The sequence below is a fragment of the Salmo salar genome, chromosome ssa13 (assembly GCF_905237065.1).
Source record: "Salmo salar chromosome ssa13, Ssal_v3.1, whole genome shotgun sequence".
Classification (NCBI taxonomy): Eukaryota; Metazoa; Chordata; class Actinopteri; order Salmoniformes; family Salmonidae; genus Salmo; species Salmo salar.
This window is the reverse complement of record NC_059454.1, coordinates 114,102,602-114,129,750: the sequence shown is the minus strand read 5'-3', so window position 1 is coordinate 114,129,750 and position 27,149 is coordinate 114,102,602. Positions and strand designations below refer to the sequence as shown.

Sequence of the window (27,149 nt, the reverse complement as noted above, 5' to 3'; positions counted from 1 at the left end):
TTTTATCAATATTTTTTATTTTCCTTCTTCCCCCCCCCCTTTTTTTTCTTTTTTCCCTCCCCTGTTCTTAATCAAGGTATTTTATACAAGGTTTTTACCATTTATTTAAAGTTTTGCCTGTGCCAGTGCATATCAGATTCGTCTGTTTTTTTTTCAACCCTAACCCTAACCCTAACCCTAACCGTGCAACCCAAGGTTTGACACCAACACAAACATAAACCCTCTTAAACCTAACCCTAACCCTAACCCTAACCCTAACCCTCTTAAACCTAACCCTAACCCTAACCCTATTTTCCCTTTATCTAGAGTTTTACTCTATTTTCCCCTTTATTCTCTGATATAACTGGGTTCCCTTGTACTCTCAACCTATCATACTAGCTAATATCAGCCAAGGACCAATCAGACATTGACGCATCAACCTAAGCATTCTTGACCTATGCCCTCTCAACCTAGCATACTAGCAAAATCTCACTTAAGATCCAATCAGACTAGGACACATTAGAATTAGGACATATCATTCGTTCAAAAAGAATAACAGAGGCAAATATGAACCAATAGCCTTCGTGTAATTGGTTGAGAACCCACCCCCCTTCCCTTCCAACTAGGATTTATATCCCTTCCTCAAAGACAGCTCTCCTTAGCCTCTGAAGAAGCATTATACATGCGAAACGTCAGGCTTTTTTCCCCTTTTCCTTTTTGTTTTTAGGAGTCAATCTAGTATATTTTAACATCTTAGCCCCTTCAGGGTCCTAGATAACCACTCAGACTATCATTTTTAGAAACAATATTAACCTACTTACGTTTTGTAAAGGTTTTTAGGAGTCAATCTAGTGGATTTTAACAGTAGAATTTATTCAGATTGGAGGGGTACACAGCAATAGGCCTGCGCACCACAAGACAAATCAGTCTCTTTTTAACCCTACTTCAATTCAAAACCTAACCCTAACCCTAACCCTAACCCCTAACCCCTAACCCTAACCCTAACCCTTTTTCCTTTTTGTTTGATACAGTGAACTTATTGAAATTTGCTTTTGAAAGTTTTTTAAGAATAAAGGTACATTTTAATCCAGCTATTGGGAGGAAATAAGATACAACTTAAGAACTAACAACCGAAGACAACTGAAGAACCAACAACTGAAAACCTAAAAAGACAATCCAGAAATCAAGAAGATAAGAAGACAACGAACAACATAAGCTACCTGGGTCACTCCCAGCGGACACAAAGAGGATAATGAATCCATAAAACTTGAAAGGGATTCACCACTTCAACAGTATAACAGTCAAATTGGTTGTAACATCCACCTGTGCTAATACCCCTCTTTTCAGGCTCTATCACCCACAGAAGGCGGTAAGCATAATTCAACAACCATCATCTTGTATGTGACTGAACATTAGCTGGGTTAAATATGCTTAACAATAGATTCACTGTTTTGAACACCCTTCCACAGGAGGGGGAGACAAACACCCACATTACAGTACAACACATTATGCCTAACACACCTTCTACTCAACACACAACTAAGACCTACTTCAAACTGATACAAGCCATACAGCACAAACAAATCATTGAACATGCACTCAACACTCAGATATTTCCAGTGGGGATGATGAAACAGGTCACTAAACTCACAGACTTTATTAAACCATCATCCCCCAACATAGAGACAAAGCAGAAAGTAGCTGATAATACAAAAAATTGGATGTCAGCAAATATGCATATCTTGCATGAACATTACCAGGCAATACTAAACACTCTATCCCCTACAGGCTTTCCGTTTAACAATAGTGCCTTCCAGACAGCAGTTCGTTGGGCCCAACACAGGTACAAGCACAAATTACGTGACAGTACAGTCCCCATAGTGCAATCACTGTTAGAGGACCCACCATCCACTAGTGCTTCAGAACCAGCAACCAAGGATCATTCCCTTTCTCCTATCACAACCCCCGAGACTGAAAATAATCTAGTTTTAGCACAGGCCAGACCATCTACTCCAGCCTCAGGGCCACGTCCCACAGCCAGAGCCAAGACAAGCTTACCAACGTTAGGGTCTTCCCCACACGTCTTAGCCGAGACACTACCATCCACTCTGGCATCCAGGCTGACTCTGGAGGACATTGACTAGGGCCATGGAGACCGCACAACCACCCCAAACACCAATTATCAGCAATGTAGCGATTCAATCTGATCTAAACATTTCTGACCTCTCTGGGTCAGAAACTAACATCTCCACTCTTGTTCCCACAGAGGTTCAACCAAATACACACCCTAACTCTGCTGAGGTGGTGACTATGGAAAGAGGAGTAAAGGTGGAAAAAGTTGTGATGATGGGAGAAAACAAAGGGAAAATCAATCCCAACAGTTTCCTGTCTGAACCTTCCCCAATACTAACCTCTCCACACACCAGATACCTCTTACCCACCCCACTTAGTCTGTCTCCAAAAAATAGGGTTCCTTCAGAGCCCACTGTGAGACTCTCCCCTCTACCTTCACCCAGACACTCTACCCCAACATCCCCAGCCACCCCCCCATTCTTGTACCAGCCAACTAGACATGATATGACAAACAGAAAAATGTATGACTGGAAAATAAAATCTCTCAAACCGATTGCCATCATTGGAGATTCAAACTTGAAAAGAATACCCTACCATCCGTACAAACACATCCAAATTGACAGTTATCCTGGAGCACAGTTCCACCACATTACTGGGGTATTGGCAAAATCTACCCCAAATCCTAACACCAAGGTGGTTGTGCTGTCTCTGGGCCTGAACAACAAAGATCAAACACAGAAACAAACACCCATAGGACAACTACAATCACTTCACAGTAAAGCAACAGTGATGTATCCCAATGCAACCATTTACTTCCCCATCATTAACTACTCCCCCCACCTGTCAGAGAAACAACAAACCATGTTGAAATATATTAATTCACACATCGCCACACACTACAACCCCCTATTAGAAATCCACCATTTAGATTTCCACACAGAGAAAGACAACATACACTGGACACCAGATACAGGGGCAAAAATACTCCAACATTGGATGGAACAGCTAAAATAGTGGGGGAGGGTATGCCTACATCACAGCCCCTCCACCAAGACACAAACATCGTTAATCTTTCATCCACATTTCATTTATCACCTTCTGAGACTCGGCTGCTGGAGAGGGGACTCACTTTTATCCCCACACCACTGCATTCTGACCATGGGGACCTCCAGAGGGACATCTACAGGTATCATAGAGCTCTGAAGCTTTTGGACCACTTTGATTATACATCTGATTACCAAACCCTACCATTCACAGCTCCATCCAGATGGGAACCAAAATCACAGACAATATCAGCACCCATTAGGAAACTAATTTAAACCAACACACACATCATCAGAGAATTCCATACCGCCACCATAACTTCACAACAGAATATCACAGTAGAAGAAAGACAAGCCATAGCTAAATTAAGGAAACACAAACATATAACCATAAAACCAGCAGACAAAGGCTCAAAGATAATTATTATGGACAACCAACAGTACCTCTTTGAAGCCCACCGCCAACTCTCTAACACACAACACTATACTTCTATCCCTGCTTCTACACAGATCCAGACACAAATAAAAATTTGACAGATAATATCAGATCTTTATAAAAATAAATACATTACATATAGACAAAAGGAATATCTAGATGGGCCAGACTTACCCAGACAGAGACTCTTCTATCTCCTCCCTAAGATACATCAAACATCAGATACCTGGACAGTCCCTTTTGAGGTCCCGAAGGGAAGACCTATTGTGTCGGACTGTGGGAGTGAGTCCTCGCCAGCAGCGGAGTTTATAGACTACTTCCTCAACCCCATTTCACAAAGGCACCCCAGCTACCTGAAGGACACATACCACTTCATAGACACTCTTCACAACATTCCAGTCCCAGCAAATGCATACCTATTCATAGATATAGACTCTCTCTACACTAACATAGATATCTTGTCAGGTTTAACAGCGGTGAAATCTGCACTCCGGAGATACCCAGATCCAGACAGACCAGACTCACACCTCCTACAGCTTCTAGAACTTGGATTAAGAAACAATGACTTCACATTCAATAATAAACACTACTTACAGATTCATGGGACGGCGATGGGTAAAAAGTTTGCCCCAGCCTATGCTAATATTTATATGGCGGACTGGGAGTTGACAGCCTTAGATAAATGCCCATTGCGTCCCATGTTTTATAGACGATACCTGGATGATATCTTCGGAGTGTGGGAACACGATCTGGTACATTTCAAAACGTTCATCGAAATACTCAATAACCATCATCCGACCATAACTGTTAAATATGTAATTCACCCACATACAATCAACTTCCTGGATACAACAATATTCTTTCCAGATACTGACACACACATAGTCTCTTTACAAACAAAAGTATACATTAAAGACACAGACACACGCCTTACTTCACAAGTCCAGTTATCACCCAAAACATACATTCATTGGTATTGTAAAATCACAACTCATTCGATTCCATAGACTATGTACACAACAGAAAGACTTTCATCTAGCCACACAGACAGTTTTTAGTGCACTGAGGAAGAGGGGATATTCAAAGAGATCACTGAGGTACATAAAGGCTAACACACTGGCGGGCTTCCCCCAAAACAGATTGCCTGATCCTCCTAACCCTACCTCTAACACTAACCTTAACCCTAACCTTAACACTAACCTTAACCCTAACCTTAACCCTAACCTTAACCCTAACCTTAACCTTAACCCTAACCCTAACCCTTAACCCTTAACCCTAACCCTTTCCCGATTCTGGGTCCGTATCCCTATCCCCCCCATCCTATCCCTGTCCTCCACCCTCAGACCTTTCCCAGACCCCCTGTTCCCATTCCCCCAACAGACACAGAACCCCACAATATACCAATTATCAGCACCTTCTCTGATGTAAACAGACTCCTTCACTCTAGACTGAAAGCCGCTTTCACCCAAACACAACGCACATTTCCCCCACTTCAGGAATTCAGACCCATATCAGCTTTCCACAGAAATCCCAACTTAAGGGATCTCTTAATTTTTGCAAAATGTTCCAATAAACCCACTCCTAAACTACCCATTGAACAACAGTATTATAGACAACTCTCACACATTCAAAATTCATATGCACAAACCTCCAGTCCTATCTCACAACTCATGACCATTCAAAGCACTAATATTGTCTATGCCATAACATGCGCACTATGCCATAACATTTATATAGGAGAAACCGGTCACACAGTCTTCACACGCCTCAAACAGCACCTCTACACAATTGAAAAAAACATTTTACAAACACACCTGGTCAAACATTTTCAAACGCACCCAACCACCTCCCTCCGTATTACCGGTCTGGAGATGAAATCCACCTGGACCACAGGCCAGAGGAAGGCGGCCGAATCCAGGTGGATTTCAAAACGTAATGCTTTGGCTCCACTGGGCATGAACATGAAAGAATAATAGAAAACACTAATAGTGGGAGGGGGTGGGGACCTAATTAAGGGGGCTGGAGGGGCCACTGGAACGAGGAGGAGGTTAAAATAATAAAAAAGAAGCATTTGATTGCTGAACCTGGGGGTGTCTTTTTTTGTATTTGGTGCTGAATTTTATTATATTATACATTTTAACACGACAGGTGATTCCTTCATCTTATTTACTTGATTATTTATTCAACTTTTAAAAGAAATCCAATTTTTATTTTTTAGTTATCTAATTGATCTGGTAGGCGTGTTTTAATGTGATTTTATATGAAATTTGGTTTAAGGTTAAACCTTTTACTCCCAGGTTGTTTTTGGATGATTGTCCTCCTCCTACTTTTGAATTGTTGTGGATGGCCCCTCGGAGCTCTCAGTCTCCCATGTCCTCCCACTTTCTCCGGACCGGTAGGGGGTGCAATAGGCCCGTGCAACCCAAGGTTTGACACCAACACAAACATAAACCCTCTTAAACCTAACCCTAACCCTAACCCTGTGCCAGTGCATATCAGATTCGTCTGTTTTTTTTCAACCCTAACCCTAACCCTAACCCTAACCCTAACCCTTTTTTCAAACCTAACCCTAACCCTAACCCTAATCCCTAACCCTAACCCACCCTGAGAGCACCCTACTACGGGCCCAAGTCAATGGGGGCCGGCCTGGCTGATTTATGGAAGTTTTAAAAAATCTTCAGAAAAATGGCTAAGTCCAAACTGGTCAGAAAAACGACTAAGTCCAAATATCTCAGAAAATCGGCTATGTTTTATTTTGGGTTACCAGGGGAGCTCCATATCTCCATTCCTCTGGGCTTACTCTCTATACCCTGCCTGCCCACCTGCCTGCCCTCTATCATACATTCTCAACCATGACCAAATGACACACGCAAAGACATGGGTGAGTTTCAAATAAATAGTCTTTATTTATCAGTGAATCATGGGTTGATTTGTCCCTCAATTAGTGTCCGCGCTCGGCTGGCATTACGAGGCAAATTATGGTACCGGTAGTACCGTGCCTGGGTTTCCAGAGAATGACACATATGGTCAGCCACAGTCCCCCGGTCTGTAACCGAGCCTTGATTAAAGTTCAATGTAGCAACGCTTCGTCGAATTGTACCGAAGGTGACTTTACTTCCAATGCCAAATTCTTCAAATAGCTGGCCCACATACTCACAGAGATTGCCGTACGGTTGACCGCAGGACGTGAAAAAGAAGAGTGTTGTGTCTGAGGTGATTCCACTCAGATTAGGCCTGATCTGATGGAATCGTTTAACCTCTCTGGGCTAGGCGGGACGAATTCGTCCCACCTACGTAACAGCCACTTGAAGCCTGTGGCGCGATTTTCAAAACCTTAAAAATCCTATTACTTCAATTTCTCAAACATATGACTATTTTACAGCTATTTAAAGACAAGACTCTCGTTAATCTAACCACACTGTCCGATTTCAAAAAGGCTTTACAACGAAAGCAAAACATTAGATTATGTCAGCAGAGTACCAAGCCAGAAATAATCAGACACCCATTTTTCAAGCTACCATATCCTGTTAGGGCTAGGGGGCAGCATTTGCACGTCTGGATAAAAAAAATGTACCCGATTTAATCTGGTTACTAATCCTACCCAGTAACTAGAATATGCATATACTTATTATATATGGATAGAAAACACTCTAAAGTTTCTAAAACTGTTTGAATGGTGTCTGTGAGTATAACAGAACTCATTTGGCAGGCAAAACCCTGAGACATTTTCTGACAGGAAGTGGATACCTGATGTGTTGTATTGACTTTAAACCTATCCCATTGAAAAACACAGGGGCTTAGGAATATTTTGGCACTTCCTATTGCTTCCACTAGATGTCACCAGCCTTTACAAAGTGTTTTGAGTCTTCTGGAGGGAGATCTGACCGAACAAGAGCCATGGAACGATGATGTCCCATTAGACACCTGGCGCGCGAGTTCATGTTGGGTACCCTCGTTCCAATACGTTATAAAAGAGTATGCATTCGTCCACCTTGAATATTATTCATGTTCTGGTTAAAAAAGGCCCTAATGATTTATGCTATACAACGTTTGACATGTTTGAACGAACGGAAATATATTTTTTCCCCTCGTTCATGACGAGAAGTCCGGCTGGCTTACATCATGTGCTAACAAGACGGAGATTTTTGGACATAAATGATGAGCTTTTTTGAACAAAACTACATTCGTTATGGACCTGTGATACCTGGAAGTGACATCTGATGAAGAGAATCAAAGGTAATGGATTATTTACATAGTATTTTCGATTTTAGATCTCCCCAACATGACGTCTAGTCTGTATCGCAACGCGTATTTTTCTGGGCGCAGTGCTCAGATTATTGCAAAGTGTGATTTCCCAGTAAGGTTATTTTTAAATCTGGCAAGTTGATTGCGTTCAAGAGATGTAAATCTATAATTCTTTAAATGACAGTATAATATTTTAGCAATGTTTTCTAATTTTAATTATTTAATTTGTGACGCTGACTTGACTGCCGGTTATTGGAGGGAAACGATTTCCTCAACATCAATGCCATAGTAAAACGCTGTTTTTGGATATAAATATGAACTTGATAGAACTAAAAATGCATGCATTGTCTAACATAATGTCCTAGGAGTGTCATCTGATGGAGATTGTAAAAGGTTAGTGCATCATTTTAGCTGGTTTTATGGTTTTGGTGACCCTGTCTTTGACTTGACAAAACATTACACACAACTCTTGTAAATGTACTGTCCTAACATACTCTAAATTTATGCTTTCGCCGTAAAACCTTTTTGAAATCGTAAAACGTGGTTAGATTAAGGAGATGTTTATCTTTCAAATGGTGTAAAATAGTTGTATTTTTGAAAAATTTGAATTTTGACATTTATTTGGATTCAAATTTGCCGCTCTTGAAATGCACCTGCTGTTGATGGAGTGCACCACGGGTGGCACGCTAGCGTCCCACCTAGCCCCAAGAGGTTAAAATGTCACAAAAACCCAGAAGACAGCTAAATGCAGCACTAACCTTTGATGATCTTCATCAGATGACAACCCTAGGACATTATGTTATACAATACATGCATGTTTTGTTCAATCAAGTTCATATTTACATCAAAAACCAGCTTTTTACATTAGCATGTGACGTTCAGAACTAGCATACCCACCGAAAACTTCCGGGGAATTCGCTAACATTTTACTAAATTACTCACGATAAACGTTCACAAAAAGCATAACAATTGTTTTAAGAATTATAGATACAGACCTCCTCTATGCACTCGATATGTCCGATTTTAAAATAGATTTTTGGTGAAAGCACATTTTGCAATATTCTAAGTACATAGCCCAGGCATCACGGGCTAGCTATTTAGACACCCGGCAAGTTTAGCACTCACCATAATCATATTTACTATTATAAAAGTTTGATTACCTTTTGTTGTCTTCGTCAGAATGCACTCCCAGGACTGCTACTTCAATAACAAATGTTGGTTTGGTCCAAAATAATCCATCGTTATATCCGAATAGCGGCGTTTTGTTCGTGCGTTCCAGACACTATCCGAAATGGTAAAGAAGGGTCGCGCATGGCGCAATTCGTGACAAAAAAATTCTAAATATTCCATTACCGTACTTCGAAGCATGTCAACCGCTGTTTAAAATCAATTTTTATGCCATTTTTCTCGTAGAAAAGCGATAATATTCCGACCGGGAATCTCCTTTTCGGCAAACAGAGGAACAAATCACACAAAGACGGGGGCTGTCAGGTCATGCGCCTAAGCCCAGAGTCCCTTGATCGGCCACTTGAGAAAGGCGATAATGTGTTTCAGCCTGGGGCTGGGATGACGACATTCAGGTTTTTCCCGGGCTCTGAGCGCCTATGGATGACGTAGGAAGTGTCACGTTAGAGCAGAGATCCTTAGTAAAAGATAGAGATGGAAAAGAAGTTCAAGAAATGGTCAGACAGGCCACTTCCTGTAAAGGAATCTCTCAGGTTTTGACCTGCCATTTGAGTTCTGTTATACTCACAGACACCATTCAAACAGTTTTTGAAACTTTAGGGTGTTGTCTATCCATATGTAATAAGTATATGCATATTCTAGTTACTGGGTAGGAGTGGTAACCAGATTAAATCGGGTATGTTTTTTATCCAGCCGTGTCAATACTGCCCCCTGGCCCTAACAGGTTAAGCCAAGTGTATTCCTGCCCAGATAGAACAATTCTGCACTCACCGAAGCTATAGTTCGTTTTGTGGCTTGAAATAGACATCTGATAACCCCCACTTTCCGGGGTTACTTCAGTAAATTCCCTCTCACTGAAGATGGTGACTGGGGATCATCGAGTGCCATTAAAGATGGCCAACCGGCTGGACATGAGAGCCGCAAACCTACGTCTATCAGCGCAGGTGGCTTGGACCTCCAGCCTACTTAGAACCGAAGGAATAGCTTGATTTCTTTGCTCAACAAATCGGCTTAACTCCGCAGCGCTGAGCACCTCGTCCCTGCAGCGTTTGCGGAATTTTGCCCTGTGTGTTGCCTGGCTCTGCCGCGAATCCCTGTCCATCTTTGCCAAGCAGAGTAACAACTTTCGAATTTTACTGGCTCTAGCCTGCAGACCATCTGGCCGGAACTGAATGAGATAGTTCAAGAAACTTCGAACATCGGATCGGTATATTTTTAATGTGGATGGTGCCAAACAACGGTCTTCACATTGACCGTACCACTCAGACGCACGTCTGTAGTTATCCAGAGAACACAGTCCTTCATCGGCCTTGCCCTCTGACATATAGCGGAGGAATTTCCGTACTCGGGATAGACTGGTGCGACAATTGTCAATTCGTTTAACTGAAGGGTTTCTACCCGTAGCAAAGTGCTCATATTCAGTCAAAATTACATTTCTCCAACCTTCAATTCCGGAATCCACACCGCCGCCTTCATCGCTCTCGCTCTCCGTGGAAGTCGCCTCCGCGCAGCCTTGCTCCCTCGGTTCCAAGCATGGTTCACCACCGATCTGACTGGTTGACTGCACCGGCGCAGTCGCCACTGCCTGCTCACTCTCGTCCAACAGCTGCTGATCCACGGACAACTCACTTCCCACACACTGGAAATACACAGGGTTCTCCCAGGGCTCCAGCCGCGGTGCAACATCGTTGTTAGGCTGCGTACACTTCCATGATTCGGGCCGCTGTCTCTTGGCTGAAAGCCAGCAAGATTGCATAGCACGCTTCCTTATAAGCGTGCTGAAAATCTCTTGTAAAATTGTTTACTGTAAAATAGCATTTTATATGGTAATAATTTTACATTTTTTAAAGTTTACTCAGGGTTGGTAATAGGCTTTTGGCTAACTAGCAACCTCAGGTAGAATGGTGCTGGAGAGGATGGCTGACGTTTTACGTGCTCCAACCAACTGTGTTATTTGTTTGTTTTTTGCGTTGTTTGTAACTTATTTTTTAACTTATTTTGAACATAATGCTGTTGCTACTATCTCTTATGACCAAAATTAACTTCTGGATATCAGAACAGCGATTGCTCACCACAAACTGGCCGAAGCTTTTTCCTTTAACGAGTCTGACATGAAGGATATACTGCTTTCCCGGGAACAGGCCCATATCCCCGTCATTTGTGTAAGGAGAAGACGGAGGAAAAGGGGGCGAAGGTTGGGCTGCCTTCTGAGAATTCATAGGCGAGCGAATAAACCCCCATTGTCACCCGTTCTACTGGCCAACGTGCAATCATTGGAAAATAAAATCGATGAACTACGAGCAAGATTAAACTACTAATGGACATTAAAAACTGTAATATCTTAGGTTTCACTGAGTCATGGCTGAACAACGACATGAACAACATACAGCTGGAGGGTTTTACACTCTATCGGCAGGATAGAACAGCAGCCTCTGGTAAGACAAGGGGTGGTGGTCTATGTATATTTGTAAACAACAGCTGGTGCATGACATCTAAGGAAGTCTTGAGGTTTTGCTCGCCTGAGGTAGAGTATCTCATGATAAACTGTAGACCACACTATCTGTCTAGAGAGTTTTCATCTGTGTTTTTCGTAGCTGTCTACATGCAGTGGCTTGCGAACGTATTCACCCCCCTTGGCATTTTTCCTATTTTGTTGCCTTACCACCTGTAATTAACCTCTTTTGGCTGGGGGCAGTATTTTGACGTCTGGATGACAATGAAATCACTAAAACCTGACCTTAACCGCTAACCCTAAAAAAGTAACCCCTAACCCTAAGACAGCAGGCAGAATCAGGGCAGTACATGCAGCGGATCAATGGTGGTGGAATACGGCTTGAGCACAGGGAGAACCCTGTGACTTTGCAGGGGGTTGAGAGTGAGCAGGCGGTGGCGGCAGTGGCGCAGGCAACCAGTCAGAGCGGTGGGGAACCACGGTTGGAACGAGGGAGCATTGGGGCGACTTCAACAAACAGCGAGAGTGATGAAGTCGACGGTGAATCATCCAGAATTGAAGGTCGGGGGAATGCAATTTTGACTAAATATGAACACTTTATTCTGGGTAAAAACCCTTCAGTGAAACGAATTGACAATAGTCACACCAGTGTTTCCCAAGTACAGGAATTCCTCTGCATTATGTCAGAGGAATTCAATTCACTGGATAATTACAGACATGTGTCTGAGTGGTATGGCCAATGTGAAGACCGTGGTTTGGCACCATCCACATTAAAAATCTACCGGGCCGATGTTCGAAGTTTCCTGAATTATCTTCTTCAGTTAGTCTAAAGCCAGTGGAATTAGAACGGTGTTTGCTTGGCAAAGATGGATCGGGATTCGCGGCAGACCCAGAGAGAGCACAGGGCAAAATTTTGCAAACGGTGCAGAGTTAAGCCGGTTTGTCGAGCTAAGTAATCAAGCTATTCCTTCGGTTCTCAGTAGACTGGAGGTCCGAGCCACCTGCTCTGACAGACGTAGGTTTGCGGCTCTCATGTCCAGCCGGTTGGCCATATTTAATGGCACTAGACGATCCCCAGTCAACATGTTCAATGAGAGGGATTTTACAGAAGTAACCCAGGAAAGTGGGGGTTACCAGCTCTGCGTTGCAAGCCACAAAACGAACTATAGCTTCGGTGAGTGCAGAATTGTGATGTCTGAGGAGGGTTACACTTGGCTTAAACGATTCCATCAGATCAGGCCTCATCTGAGTGGAATTACCTCATGCACAGAATCGTTAATTTTCACATCCTGCGGCAAAACGTACGATAATCTCGGTCAGTATGTGGGCCAGATATTTGCCGAGTTCGGCATTGGAAGTAAAGTGACCTTCGTTACACTTCGACGAAGCGTTGCTACAATGAACTTTAATCAAGGGTTGCTTACAGACCATGGATCCGTGGCCAGCCATATGTGTCACTCCCTTGAAACACAGGCACGGTACTACTGGTACCATAATTTGCCTCATAACACCAGCCGGGCCTGGTCACTAATTGAGGGACAAATCAATCCATGATTCACTGATAAATGAAGTACATTTATTTTAAATTCACCCTTGTCTTTGTGTGTCATTTGGTCATGGTTGACAATGTATGGAGGCCTGGCGGTCTGAATGACCAGGGTGTTATAGGGTACCAGTTGCACCAAGCTGAAGTGACAGGCCGAGAGAGAGGGCAGGCAGGCGGGCAGGCAGGGCAGAGAGAGTAAGCCCAGAGGCATGGAGATCTGGAGACACCTGCTAACCCGTTCAATCACCAGGCGCACAGTCTGGACTTAGTGCAATGAGAGAGAAGTATAACTCTGTCATTGACTTGCATTGGGTTCACAGGTACGGGGAATTAAAAACGGCTTAAAATGACCAGGGGCGTCCCCCATTGACTTAGCCCGGGTGTGGGATGCTCCCAACCCGGGCATGGACCATCACCCCCCTGAAGCCATTAAGAACCATCCAAAAATATAGACCTGGTAACCCATTCAATCACCAGGCGCACGGCAAAACATGCAGTGCAACAGTGCAATGACAGAGAAGTCTGGACTTAGTGCAATGAGAGAGAAGTATATCTGGCATTGACTTACATTGGGTTCCCAGGTGCTGGGGATTGAAAACCTCCTAAAATGCACCCCCCTAAATGTATTAAAAAGTATTTTCTAAATCTACGCCTGGGAACCCGTTCAATCACCAGGCGCACGGCCAAACAGAAATTGGGACTCTGTCATTTTTCTGAAGATTTTCTAAAAATGGCATAAAATGACCAGTAGCGCCATTGGCATAACCCAGGTGGAGGGTGCTCACTACCCAGGCATGGAGCCCTAGAACCCCCCTTAATGTATTAACCTCTCTAGGGTAGGGGGCAGTATTTTCACATCCGGATAAAAAAACATACCCAATTTAATCTGGTTATTACTCCTGCCCAGAAACTAGAATATGCATATAATTGTTTTATTTGGATAGAAAACACCCTAAAGTTTCTAAAACTGTTTGAATGATGTCTGTGAGTATAACAGAACTCATATGGCAGGCAAAAACCTGAGAAAAATCCAACCAGGAAGTTGGACCTCAGAGGGTTGTAGTCATTTCAAATTATGTTCTGTCTAAACTACAGTATCTGTGATGTCATATTGCACTTCCTAAGGCTTCCACTAGATGTCAACAGTCATTAGAACCTCGTTTGAGGCTTCTACAATGCAATTTGATTGAACAATACCCGGAACAGTATGTGGTCGACCTGGGGTCATTGACTTACCTCGCGCGTGCTCACGAAGGATTAGCCATTTTTCTTTTTCTTCTGTAATGAATCTGCTATTATCCGGTTGGAATATTATCGCAATTCTACGATTATAACACCCTAAAGATTGATTGTGAACATGGTTTGACATGTTTCTATAAACGCTGAGGGAACTTTATAACCTTTCGTCGACGGTGGATAGATGCATTTTGGAATGGGGATCTGGACGCGCCATCAAAACTGATTTATTTCGACATAAATGATGGACTATATCGAACAAATGAACATTTCTTGTGGAAGTGGGAGACCTTCCGAGTGCATTCAGCCGAAGATCAGCAAAGGTAAGATAATATTTTTAACATATTTCAGCGTTTTGTGGATGCCTGTATTGTCTAACATAATGTCCTAGGAGTGTCATCTGATGAAGATCGTCAAAGGTTAGTGCATAATTTTAGCTGGTTTTGTGCTTTTGGATGGCTAACCCAACCCAGTGGTGGAGCACCCGGATGCTTTTCATTCAACCTCGAACCTTGTTGCTCCGTAAACTGTGGCCTCTCACTCTGGCAAAGGACGGGCGGGGGAAAGGAGGGCAACCTCCCCAACTCCGCCTAGCCACTAGCCTCTGCGTACAACTGAAAAACAAGAGTACAACTCTTAGCGGTGGATCACTCGATTTGTGCATCAATGAAGAACGCAGCTAGCTGCGAGAACTAATGTGAATTGCAGGACACATTGATCATCAACACTTCGAACGCACCTTGCGGCCCCAGGTCCCTCCTGGGGCTACGCCTGTCTGAGGGTCGCATTGCCATCAGGCGCCCACATTCCCCGCATGGTCGGGCACGACTGCCAGTGGACTCTGTCTCTCCGTGCTGCCCACGTTACGCATGCGGTTCTCGGGGTAGCGCTCGGGATTAGGTTTGGGCCGCGGAGCTCCGACCGCCGACCTGAACCGGTTTGAGAAGGTGAGTAAGGACTTAGTACCCGCTGCGTCACGTCCCCCTGCGGGGGGACACAGGGCCCCCTGGCCCCAGCGCGACTGTCAACTGGGTCGGACTGTCCTCCGTGCGCACCCGACCGCGTTGCGTCGCAAGGGCGGGGATCGGCTCATGGAAACTGGCGCCAAAGGTCAGAGGTGATGTCGGCAACCCACCCGACCCGTCTTGAAACACGAACCAAGGAGTGTAACGCACGAGCAAGACAGAGGGCTTTCTCTGAACACACCCCGTGGCGCAATGAAAGTGAGGGCCGGCGCGCGGCGACTGGGGTGGGATACCAGCCCTGTGAGGCCAGGCGCACCTCCGGCCCGTCTTGCCCGCTCTATCGGTGAGGTGGAGCGTGAGCGCTTGCGATAGGACCCGAAAGATGGTGAACTATGCCTGGGCAGGGCGAAGCCAGAGGAAACTCTGTTGGAGGTCCGTAGCGGTCCTGACGTGCAAATCGGTCATCCGACCTGGGTATAGGGGCGAAAGACTAATCCGACCATCTAGAAGCTGGTTCTCTCCAAAGTTTCCCTCAGGATAGCTGGTGCTCAAAGTTTCGCAGTTTTATCTGGTAAAGCGAATCATTAGAGGTCTTGGGACCGAAACGATCTCAACCTATTCTCAAACTTGAAATGGGTTAGAAGCCCGGCTCGCTGGAGCCGGGCGTGGAATGCGAGCTGCCTAGTGGGCCACTTTTGATAAGCAGAACTGGCGCTGCGGGATGAACCGAACACCGGGTTAAGGCGCTCGATGCCGACGCTCATCAGACCCCAGAAAAGGTGCATGGTGCTGGAGCGTCAGGCCCATACCCGGCCGTCGCTGGCCACCTGAGCCTCGAGGGCTACCGCGGTGTGCACGGAAGCCTAGGGCGCGGGCCCGGGTGGAGCTGCTGCGGGTTAGGGTTAGGTGTTAGGTTTATGTCGATATAGGACTCGTTTTACTGTGGATATAGATACTTTTGTACGTGTTTCCTCCAGAATCTTCACAAGGTCCTTTGCTGTTGTTCTGGGATTGATTTGCACATTTTGCACCAAAGTACGTTCATCTCTAGGAGACAGAACGCGTCTCCTTCCTGAGTGTTATGACGGCTGCGTGGTCAAATGGTGTTTATACTTGCGTACCATTGTTTGTACAGATGAACGTGGTGTCTTCAGGCGTTTGGAAATTGCTCCCAAGGATGAACCAGACTTGTGGAGGTCTACAATTGTTTTTCTGAGGTCTTGGCTGATTTCTTTTGATTTTCCTAAAATGTCAAGCAAAGAGGCACTGAGTTTGAAGGTAGGCCTTGAAATACATCCACAGGTACACCTCCAATTGACTCAAATGATGTCAATTAGCCTATCAAAAGCTTCTAAAGCCATGACATAATTTTCTGGAATTTTCCAAGCTGTTTAAAACCTGTTAGGGCTAGGGGGCAGTATTGACACGGCTGGATAAAAAAACATACCCGATTTAATCTGGTTACCACTCCTACCCAGTAACTAGAATATGCATATACTTATTACATATGGATAGAAAACACCCTAAATTTTCTAAAACTGTTTGAATGGTGTCTGTGAGTATAACAGAACTCATTTGGCAGGCAAAACCCTGAGACATTTTCTGACAGGAAGTGGATACCTGATGTGTTGTATTACCTTTAAACCTATCCCATTGAAAAACACAGGGGCTGAGGAATATTTTGGTACTTCCTATTGCTTCCACTAGATGTCACCAGCCTTTACAAAGTGTTTTGAGTCTTCTGGAGGGAGATCTGACCGAACAAGAGCCATGGAACGATGATGGCCCATTAGACACCTGGCGCACGAGTTCATGTTGGGTATCCTCGTTCCAATACGTTATAAAAGAGTATGCATTCGTCCACCTTGAATATTATTCATGTTCTGGTTAAAAAAGGCCCTAATGATTTATGCTATACAACGTTTGACATGTTTGAACGAACGTAAATATATTTTTTCCCCTCGTTCATGACGAGAAGTCCGGCTGGATTAGATCATGTGCTAACAAGACGGAGATTTTTGGACATAAATGATGAGCTTTTTTGAACAAAACTACATTCGTTATGGACCTGTGATACCTGGAAGTGACATCTGATGAAGAGAATCAAAGGTAATGGATTATTTACATAGTATTTTCGATTTTAGATCTCCCCAACATGACGTCTAGTCTGTATCGCAACGCGTATTTTTCTGGGCGCAGTGCTCAGATTATTGCAAAGTGTGATTTCCCAGTAAGGTTATTTTTAAATCTGGCAAGTTGATTGCGTTCAAGAGATGTAAATCTATAATTCTTTAAATGACAATATAATATTTTACCAATGTTTTCTAATTTTAATTATTTAATTTCTGACGCTGACTTGACTGCCGGTTATTGGAGGGAAACGATTTCCTCAACATCAATGCCATAGTAAAACGCTGTTTTTGGATATAAATATGAACTTGATAGAACTAAAAATGCATGCATTGTCTAACATAATGTCCTAGGAGTGTCATCTGATGGAGATTGTAAAAGGTTAGTGCATCATTTTAGCTGGTTTTATGGTTTTGGTGACCCTGTCTTTGAATTGACAAAACATTACACACAACTCTTGTAAATGTACTGTCCTAACATACTCTAAATTTATGCTTTCGCCGTAAAAACTTTTTGAAATCGGAAAACGTGGTTAGATTAAGGAGATGTTTATCTTTCAAAGGGTGTAAAATAGTTGTATGTTTGAAAAATTTGAATTTTGACATTTATTTGGATTCAAATTTGCCGCTCTTGAAATGCACCTGCTGTTGATGGAGTGCACCACGGGTGGCACGCTAGCGTCCCACCTAGCCCATAGAGGTTAAAGGCACAGTCAACTTAATGTATGTAAACTTATTACCCACTGGAATTGTGATACAGTGAATTATAAGTGAAATACTCTGTCTGTAAACAATTGTTGGAAAAATTACCTGTGTCATGCACAAAGTAGTGTCCTAACCGACTTGCCAAAACTGTAGTTTGTTAACCTGTTAGGGCTAGGGGGCAGTATTGACACGGCTGGATAAAAAACGTACCCGATTTAATCTGGTTACTACTCCTGCCCAGTAACTAGAATATGCATATAGTTATTGCCTTTGGATAGAAAACACTCCAAAGTTTCTAAAACTGTTTGAATGGTGTCTGTGAGTATAACAGAACTCAAATGGCAGGTCAAACCTGAGAGATTCCTTTACAGGAAGTGGCCTGTCTGACCATTTATTGTCTTTCTTTGACATCTCATTCCATTACAAAGGATCTCTGCGGTAATGTGACACTTCCCACGGCTCCAATAGGCTCTCAGAGCCCGGGAAAAACCTGAATGTCGTCATTCCAGCCCCAGGCTGAAACACATTATCGCCTTTCTCAAGTGGCCGATCAAGGGACTGTGGGCTTAGGCGTGTGCACTGGCCGCCCCCGTCTTTGTGTTTTTTCCTCTGTTTTCCGAAAAGGAGATTCCCGGTCGGAATATTATCGCTTTTTTACGAGATAAATTGCATAAAAATTGATTTTAAACAGCGGTTGACATGCTTCGAAGTACGGTAATGGAATATTTAGAATTTTTTTGTCACGAATTGCGCCATGCGCGCGACCCTGATTTACCATTTCGGATAGTGTCTGGGACGCACGAACAAAACGCCGCTATTCGGATATAACGATGGATTATTTTGGACCAAACCAACATTTGTTATTGAAGTGGCAGTCCTGGGAGTGCATTCTGACGAAGACAACAAAAGGTAATCAAAGTTTTGTAATAGTAAATCTGATTTTGGTGAAGGCTAAACTTGCCCGGTGTCTAAATAGCTAGCCCATGATGGCTGGGCTATGTACTTAGAATATTGCAAATTGTGCTTTCACCAAAAAGCTATTTTAAAATCGGACATATCGAGTGCATAGAGGAGTTCTGTATCTATAATTCTTAAAATAATTGTTATGCTTTTTGTGAACGTTTATCGTGAGTAATTTAATAAATTGTTAGTAAATTCCTCCGGAAGTTTGCGGGGGGTATGCTAGTTCTGAACGTCACATGCTAATGTAAAAAGCTGGTTTTTGATATAAATATGAACTTGATTGAACAAAACATGCATGTATTGTATAACATAATGTCCTAGGGTTGTCATCTGATGAAGATCATCAAAGGTTAGTGCTGCATTTAGCTGTCTTCTGGGTTTTTGTTACATTATATGCTAGCTTGAAAAATGGGTGTCTGATTATTTCTGGCTGGGTACTCTGCTGACATAATTTAATGTTTTGCTTTCGTTGTAAAGCCTTTTTGAAATCGGACAGTGTGGTTAGATTAACGAGAGTCTTGTCTTTAAATTGCTGTAAAATAGTCATATGTTTGAGAAATTGAAGTAATAGGATTTTTAAGGTATTTGAGAATCGCGCCACTGGATTACACTGGCTGTTACGTAGGTGGGACGATTACGTCCCGCCTAGCCCATAGAGGTCAACAAGAAATTTGTGGAGTGGTTGAAAAATGAGTTTTAATGACTCCAACCTAAGTGTATGTAAACTTCTGACTTCAACTGTATATATACAGTTGAATATATCTATATATATATATAATATTGCAAATATATATCCTACCGTTCAAAAGTTTGGGGTCACTTAGAAATGTCCTTGTTTTTAAAAGAAAAACACCTTTTTTGTCCATGAAATTGACATCAAATTGATTAGAAATACGGTGTAGACATTGTTAATGTTGTAAATGACTATTGTAGCTGAAAACGGCAGATTTTTTTGAGGAATATCTACATAGGCGTACAGAGGTCCATTATCAGCAACCATCACTCCTGTGTTCCAATGGCACGTTGTGTTAGCTCATCCAAGTTTATCATTTTAAAAGGCTAATTGATCATTAGAAAACCCTTTTGCAATTATGTTAGCTCAGCTGAAAACTTTTGTTCTGATTAAAGAAGCATCAAAACTGGCTTTCTTTAGACTAGTTGAGTATCTGGAGCATCAGTATTTGTGGGTTGGATTACAGGCTCGAAATGGCCAGAACAAAATACTTTCTTCGGAAACTCGTCAGTGTATGCTTGTTCTGAGAAATGAAGGCTATTCCATGCGAGAAATTGCCAAGAAACTGAAGATTTCATACAATGCTGTGTACTACTCCCTTCACACTCTAACCAGAATAGAAAGAGGAGTGGGAGACCCCGGTGCACAACTGAGCAAGAGGACAAGTACATTAGAGTGTCTAGTTTGAGAAACAGACGCCTCACAAGTCCTCAGCTGGCAGCTTCATTAAATGTACCCACAAAACACCAGTCTCAACGTCAACAGTGAAGAAGCGACTCTGGGATGTTGGCCTTCTAGGCAGAGTTCCTCTGTCCAGTGTCTGTGTTCTTTTGCCCATCTTAATCTTTTATTTTTATTGGCCAGTCTGAGATATGGCTTTTTCTTTGCAACTCTGCCTAGAAGGCCAGCATCCCGGAGTCGACTCTTCACTGTTGATGTTGAGACTGGTGTTTTGCGACGGCTAGGCAAAAGAGTATGTCATAGATCCAAGATACAGCTCAGAAGTGACTGTTGAACTAACACTGGGCGTCCTCGTGGGAGTCGAACTGTAGCTTCTCACGTGGAGTTCAACGTGGAGACGAGCAGGGAAGCGTAGTGAGAATTTCACTTTGTTCTCATGAAGGCGTTTCACATTGAGGAATTTTGCTCTTCTCTTGCTAACACTCGAGCAGATGTCAGGAAAGATGAACACCTTGCATCCAGCGAAATGTAGCTGATCTCTGCCCTGCCTCTGGAGGATGCACTCCTTGTCACGGTAGTAGTGAAAACAGACAATAAACACTCTAGGCTTGGAGTTGTCGTCTTTTCCCGCTGGGGAGGGGCCAACACTGTGGGCTCTGTCTAGCTTTGGGGGTGATGGAAAGATGGCCGGACCCAGCACCTTCAGGAAGAAGTCTGACATGAACTTAACTGAGTCTCCTCCTTCAAGTTTCTCTGGTATACCAACAACCCGAACATTGTAACGGCGAGAACGGGATTCCACGTCTTCGGTCTTGTGTAGTCACACAGGTCATGTTCAAAGCCGTAAAGTCGGCGGCCTTGTTCATCCGCAGCGTTTCGGACACCGTCCAGGACGGTGGAGAGGAGGACCAGAGCAGCATCGATGGCAGTTTTGAGCTGAGTGGCAATGGTGGCTGTAATGTCCGAGACCAGAACCGTATGGGGGTTCTGAAGATGAGTGTCGTCAGTGTGACCGCATGAGACTCTGTAACGGTTGGACTGGAGTCGGCGTCATTACCATTCACGTTTGCCATCGCGGTTGAAATGTTAGTTACAGGTCTTCTGCTCCTCAGGTCATGTGACATTTGAATCAAAAAGGTAACTTACAAACTCATCAATCAAATCTGATATGTAAGAAAGTGGAATGCAAAGTACAAATTTGGCAAAATTGACTTATACGTAGGAGCCTCGTCCACACGTTTTTTCTCCATTCACATGCTAAACCGGAAGCCGGCAATTCTTTTTTAACGTGGAGCACCTTTACAGGATGCGCCACTCGGGAGTCCTGTACCTGCAAGTTTACGAGCTGATTTATATAGCCTACGGAATATGACTATTCTAATAAGTATTACTAATTTTCTATTTATGAAACATAAGCATAACTTTTCATTAAGATGTCAAGCTGTTAACCTGTTGGGTCTAGGGGGCAGCATTTGCACGTCTGGATAAAAAAAATTTACCCGATTTAATCTGGTTACTAATCCTACCCAGTAACTAGAATATGCATATACTTATTATATATGGATAGAAAACACTCTAAAGTTTCCAAAACTGTTTGAATGGTGTCTGTGAGTATAACAGAACTCATTTGGCAGGCAAAACCCTGAGACATTTTCTGACAGGAAGTGGATACCTGATGTGTTGTATTGACTTTAAACCTATCCCATTGAAAAACACAGGGGTTTAGGAATATTTTGGCACTTCCTATTGCTTCCACTAGATGTCACCAGCCTTTACAAAGTGTTTTGAGTCTTCTGGAGGGAGATCTGACCGAACAAGAGCCATGGAACGGTGATGTCCCATTAGACACCTGGCGCGCTAGTTCATGTTGGGTACCCTCGTTCCAATACGTTATAAAAGAGTATGCATTCGTCCACCTTGAATATTATTCATGTTCTGGTTAAAAAGGCCCTAATGATTTATGCTATACAACGTTTGACATGTTTGAACGAACGGAAATATATTTTTTCCCCTCGTTCATGACGAGAAGTCCGGCTGGCTTACATCATGTGCTAACGAGACGGAGATTTTTGGACATAAATGATGAGCTTTTTTGAACAAAACTACATTCGTTATGGACCTGTGATACCTGGAAGTGACATCTGATGAAGAGAATCAAAGGTAATGGATTATTTACATAGTATTTTCGATTTTAGATCTCCCCAACATGACGTCTAGTCTGTATCGCAACGCGTATTTTTCTGGGCGCAGTGCTCAGATTATTGCAAAGTGTGATTTCCCAGTAAGGTTATTTTTAAATCTGGCAAGTTGATTGCGTTCAAGAGATGTAAATCTATAATTCTTTAAATGACAATATAATATTTTACCAATGTTTTCTAATTTTAATTATTTAATTTCTGACGCTGACTTGACTGCCGGTTATTGGAGGGAAACGATTTCCTCAACATCAATGCCATAGTAAAACGCTGTTTTTGGATATAAATATGAACTTGATAGAACTAAAAATGCATGCATTGTCTAACATAATGTCCTAGGAGTGTCATCTGATGGAGATTGTAAAAGGTTAGTGCATCATTTTAGCTGGTTTTATGGTTTTGGTGACCCTGTCTTTGACTTGACAAAACATTACACACAACTCTTGTAAATGTACTGTCCTAACATACTCTAAATTTATGCTTTCGCCGTAAAACCTTTTTGAAATCGTAAAACGTGGTTAGATTAAGGAGATGTTTATCTTTCAAATGGTGTAACATAGTTGTATTTTTGAAAAATTTGAATTTTGTCATTTATCTGGATTCAAATTTGCCGCTCTTGAAATGCACCTGCTGTTGATGGAGTGCACCACGGGTGGCACGCTAGCGTCCCACCTAGCCCCAAGAGGTTAAAAGAAAAACTGAAGACTAACCTGCAGACTAATCTGGTGGGTTCTGTAAGAAACTGTTCAATACTGTACTTTACTGCCTTCCCAAGAGATTATGTCTACATATCTTCTTAAACTTATCTTCTTAAACTTATTTGTTGGTTTTTGCAACAATTAGGGGAGGTATTTAAAAAGAAAAAGAAATAAAATGCGAGTGTAACTTTTTGGTAAAGATGGAGGAAAAGATATCCTAGGCATGCGCAGATTAATTGGCATGACTGTGAATGTGTTCTTGCCATGACATTGTGTGGCACAACACTGTGCAGTGTGTCGGTTTTGCCCACTCGTTTCAAATTCTTGTCATAAAATAGGCTAATTGAGTTTGACAGCCCTTTGTGGCTGCTAGAGCACAGTGACTACTTATCAAACAAGGGCTTCTCACAAGGCTTCAGCAAACATAGTTTTGAATATCAACTCTGTTCACAAAAGTCTGTTCTTCACATAATGGTCGATGACAGGAAGGTCCATACACCTTTTTTATGTTTTCATTTGCATTTTGCATGTTTTATCTGGAAGGTGTGTGGACTCTGTGAAGAACAAACTTTCATGAAAAGAATCGATTTGCATTTTGATGTTTCATTAGATAGGTTTGTGGGATTTTCTCTTATCTGAAGGCTGTGTGAAGAACAGGCTTTTGTGAACAGAGACGATATGCAAAACTTGTGTTTACTGAAGCCATGTGATGAGCCCTTGGTAGGGAGGGATCACAGTGTGTTTAATCAGTCACACTTCAGTGTGAGCCTCATCTACAGAGATGTTCTGTACGTGTGTCCCTAAAAGGTAGGGGCTTACAGTGTAGTAATCTAACAGTGTGCCAGAACAGATATTCATCCTGAACACAGCTCCTGTAGAGGCCATTTCACTTTAAAACAGAGTTTAATAGATTATTATACGTAGCAGTAGTAGCAGTAGAATATTCCAATACATCTCCAATTGACCATGCCTCAGGACTACCTGGCCTAATGACTCCTTGCTGTCCCCAGTCCACCTGGCCGTGCTGCTGCTCCAGTTTCAACTTTTCTGCCTGCGGCTATGGAACCCTGACCTGTTCACCGGACGTGCTACCTGTCCCAGACCTGATGTTTTCAACTCTCTAGAGACAGCAGGAGCGGTAGAGATACTCTGAATGATGGGCTATGAAAAGCCAACTGACATTTACTCCAGAGGTGCTGACTTGTTGCACCCTCCACAACCACTGTGATTATTATTATTTGACCCTGCTGGTCATCTATGAACATTTGAACATCTTGGCCATGTTCTGTTATAATCTCCACCCGGCACAGCCAGAAGAGGACTGGCCACCCCTCATAGCCTGGTTCCTCTCTAGGTCTCTCTAGGTCTTCCTAGGTTCTTTCTATGAGTTTTTCCTAGCCACTGTGCTTCTACACCTGCATTGCTTGCTGTTTGGGGTTTTAGGCTGGGTTTCTGTACAGCACTTTGAGATATCAGCTGATGTAAGAAGGGCTTTATAAATACATTTGATTTGATTTGATTTGATCATGCAGAGAGAGAGAGAGACCCTGATGTTGCAGATTTTATATTATGTATAGTTCTTTATTAATGCTGCATGACTTCATTTCTAAGACTCTTAAATATTTATAACATATTAATAAAACATCAACGCACTTTTTCTCAGTTGCGGAAACACCATTTTTTAAACGTCTACCATAGTTACCAAAATAACAGTTGGTGCAAAAACCAAAACCATCCACTCATACTTCATGCATTTCCAAATATTAAGATTCTATTTAAAATTGTATTCTACATTTGCATAACCAAATGCTAGCCAAATCATTAAATAATTAAAGAATAATTTGACAGAGTGGCTCGTCTTGAGTACCGCCTTTGCCTTTGCTGGATTTTTCCCGGGAGTTCCCAGAGTGCAGTAAGCTGTAGTGTTCCCTTATTTCTTACAGATTTCGTACGTATTTCTTATGTATTTTTTGTTTTTTATTATTATTATTATTTTTATGTTTTCATGTCTTAAGGACCTAAGATGGCTCCCGAGTGACGCAGCTGTCTAAGGCACTGCATCTCACTGCTAGAAGCATCACTACAGACACCTGGTTCGAATCCAGGCTGTATCACAACCGGCCATGATTGGGAGTCCCATAGTGCGGCACAAAATTGGCCTAGTGTCATCTGGGTTTGGGTGGTGTAGGCCATCATTGTAAATAAGAATTTGTTCTTAACTGACTTGCTGGTTAAATAAAGGTTAAATAGTTTTACAAAAATATATTTAAACATTTTAATATTACGGGCAAAACAAAACCTCTCGGTCAGGGAAAATGCAGGCCACCTGTGTCACTGATTGCTTCCTTTAAAAATAGTCTGAAGCAAAAATGCCACGGCCAAAAACAGAACACAAAACTGGAAAGTTGTGGTCTACCATTTTTTTTCTGAGGTCTTGGCTGATTTCTTTTGATTTTCCCAAAATGTCAAGCAAAGAGGCACTGAGTTTGAAGGTAGGCCTTGAAATACATCCACAGGTACACCTCCAATTGACTGAAATTATGTCAATTAGCCTATCAGAAGCTTCTAAAGCCATGACATCATTTTCTGGAATTTTCCAAGCTGTTTAAAGGCACATTCAACTTAGTGTATGTAAACTTCTGACCCACTGGAATTGTGATACAGTGAATTATAAGTGAAATAATCTGTCTGTAAACAATTGTTGTAAAAATTATCTGTGTCATGCACAAAGTAGATGTGCTAACCGCCATGCCAAAACTATAGTTAGTTAAGAAGAAATTTGTGGAGCGGTTGAAACACTTACTTTGGAGTCATTAAAACTAGTTTATGTAAACTTCTGACTTCAACTGTACATAACCCGTAGTATTTACTCTATCTATGCACACTAGGTAAGACCTGGGCAGACCACCTCCTGTTTTTTGGTTAGCGCTCCAGGTGGTGCTAAGATTAGGTAAGTAGTGGGTAGGTAGGTAAGGTAGGAGAGGGGGCTCTTTAACTTTAACTTTCTTTGCTTTGGTTCTGTCCAGTCTCTTTTCTCCACTTTACCGTGTGAAGGAAATAAATTCCCTGTAAACGGTCATTTTTCTCAGCCTCTGTCGTCTTTCCCCACACCTACAATCACATACCTTTTTCACTCCATGGGGAGTTGAGTTGTAGCAGGGTGTTGCGTTCCCTCTGCCAAGTGGTGTACGTAACAGGCAGTAATAAAGCCGCTCCTGAAAAAGCCAAACCTTGACCCAGAAAATAAAAAAACTATCGGCCTATATCGAATCTCCCATTCCTCTCAAAAACTTCAGAAAAAGCTGTTGCGCAGCAACTCACTGCCTTCCTGAAGTCAAACAATGTCTTCGAAACGCTTCAGTCTGGTTTTAGACCCCATCATAGCACTGAGACGGCACTCGTGAAGGTGGTAAATTACCTTTTAATGGCGTCAGTCCGAGGCTGTGCTTTTGATTCCATCTATCACCACATTCTTTTGGAGAGATTGGAAACCCAAATTGGTCTACATGGACAAGTTCTGACCTGGTTTAGATCTTATCTGTCTGCATTGCTTGCTGTTTGGGGTTTTAGGCTGGTTTTCTGTACAGCACTTTGTGACATCAGCTGATGTTAGAAGGGCTTTATAAATACATGTGATTGATTGATTGATTGATTGATGATTTATTAAGTAAAGGCTGATTTGTAATTCATATATACAGAAAATGAAACCTATACATATCTAACTCCCTTCATCTGCATTAATCTGAGGATACAGGATAGTATTTCATTGAGATACTTAATTTCAATCAGTTGAGAATGTGAAATGCTTTATTGAAAGAAGTTCCTTATCCAGGTTTATAAATACATAATACATGCAGTACTATTATGATAATTGTAATATTATGT

General features: G+C 42.5%; 1 long non-coding RNA gene and 1 other non-coding gene across 2 annotated transcripts in view; one reads left to right on the top strand and one right to left on the bottom strand.

The window, feature by feature from the left end:
* The window catches only part of LOC123726125 (uncharacterized), a 55,186-nt gene extending 28,549 nt beyond the window's left edge, over positions 1-26,637 (bottom strand). Inside the window, exon 1 of the long non-coding RNA XR_006758453.1 lies at positions 26,390-26,637. This is a non-coding gene — a long non-coding RNA (uncharacterized lncRNA). The remainder of the gene's footprint in view (positions 1-26,389) is intronic.
* On the top strand, positions 14,827-14,980 carry LOC123726273 (5.8S ribosomal RNA). The gene has a single exon (XR_006758663.1). It is a non-coding gene; the product is annotated as a 5.8S ribosomal RNA (ribosomal RNA).
* Positions 26,638-27,149: the final 512 nt, after the last annotated feature.